Source organism: Rhynchophorus ferrugineus, unplaced genomic scaffold, assembly GCF_030347505.1.
Source record: "Rhynchophorus ferrugineus isolate W39M unplaced genomic scaffold, kcgeb_rfMv2 rfM2, whole genome shotgun sequence".
Taxonomy (NCBI): Eukaryota; Metazoa; Arthropoda; class Insecta; order Coleoptera; family Curculionidae; genus Rhynchophorus; species Rhynchophorus ferrugineus.
Genome location: NW_027472581.1, coordinates 93,397,288 through 93,398,663, shown reverse-complemented (window position 1 = coordinate 93,398,663; position 1,376 = coordinate 93,397,288). Strand labels below are relative to the sequence as shown.

Sequence of the window (1,376 nt, the reverse complement as noted above, 5' to 3'; positions counted from 1 at the left end):
AGTAGTGCAGTATAATACTGGTACTGAGAGAGATAGTTGCAAAGTCGATTGCTAAGAAATAGTTTAAGAATCCTTAAATTAAGTTTCGTAATAAAATAATCTTATAATATTTAATGTAAATACCAAAATGAAGAAATAATATTAGAACTGGACATTAAAAAAGTGGGAAGTGAAATTTAAAAAAATACATAATTTGTTTTCTCTACATTGTTACTAGCTTCCACACTAACACAAACCGTACATTGCAACCAAAACAACTACGTCACGCGCATATTTTAGAGCGTTTTAGCGCGCATTTAAAATTACATTCTTTCAGATGGCAATTTTTCGCAAAAATAACTTTTATTCCCAATAAAGTAAATACACAGAACTGCCTGCATAAAGTATTTCCTCAAAAATAGTCATCTAGCCTATTTTCGTTGATTTTAAAACGTTTATCAACTCGCTGGCAGATAAACACGCTTACGTAGCCCGGGAGGATTAGAGCGTATTAGTTCGAAATATAAAACCGTAAGAATGGTAGTTCTTGCTCGATTATTTGTTGGTTTATTGTCGATATTGACGCTGCTGTTGGCTTGTGGATTGGTGAAGTCTGTTCCGTTCAATCGTCCGAGGAATATGAGGAAAATGAACTACACTTTTGTCAATCCTTGTGGAGATGGTGCGCTGTCTTTGAAAGGAATGTGTCGACAAGTACACGACGACATCGACTAAAGCGCAACGTGTAAGTTTGTGATACTCGCATTTACATTAACAAAAGACTCAGACTTTTTTTTCATCTTTCAGTGATGCTGATTTATTTTTATTTATCAGATAAGAGAAGAAAGAAACAATAGAAAATATTAAATATCTTATTTTAACATTATATTGTAGCTTTTATTTCATCTAAATATAGTATTTCAAAAAGTAATCCACGTTTTTAATACAAATACAAAACATCCGGAGTTTCATTAAAATATATTTTTATACAATATACAAAGAACTAATGAAGATATTTCTAGATTGTTCAATAAGTTCGACAAGCATCTATTCATCAACGTAGAGCTAACATATTAGATTGTGGCTCTAGAATGGATTAAAATACTTTGCCCTCCAATGTAAATTAGCCTTTTCGGCTCCAGAAGAAGTTGTGTTTAAATATCCCAAGACCTAAAATGTATAAGCATCTATTTTTAAGATTCAAAAATAATTTCAGCTGTGGATAATCCTCAATGTGAAAAAATCATTGTTTTTCTTTAAATTATAACATGAAGAGTGCTAAATTGTATTTGGGTCAATTCATAATCAGCTTGTATTCCTTAAACTGAAATTAAATTACTAACTTAAACTAAAGTTACATACAAGTTACATACTTACATACTTTATACAAGTTCGTA

At 30.9% G+C, this 1,376-nt stretch overlaps 1 long non-coding RNA gene across 1 annotated transcript; it reads left to right on the top strand.

Moving 5' to 3' along the window:
- The first annotated feature begins 492 nt into the window (after nucleotides 1-492).
- LOC143191694 (uncharacterized) lies at nucleotides 493-910 on the top strand. Its single transcript, XR_013004592.1, has 2 exons — nucleotides 493-724; nucleotides 787-910. It is a non-coding gene; the product is annotated as an uncharacterized LOC143191694 (long non-coding RNA).
- Nucleotides 911-1,376: the final 466 nt, after the last annotated feature.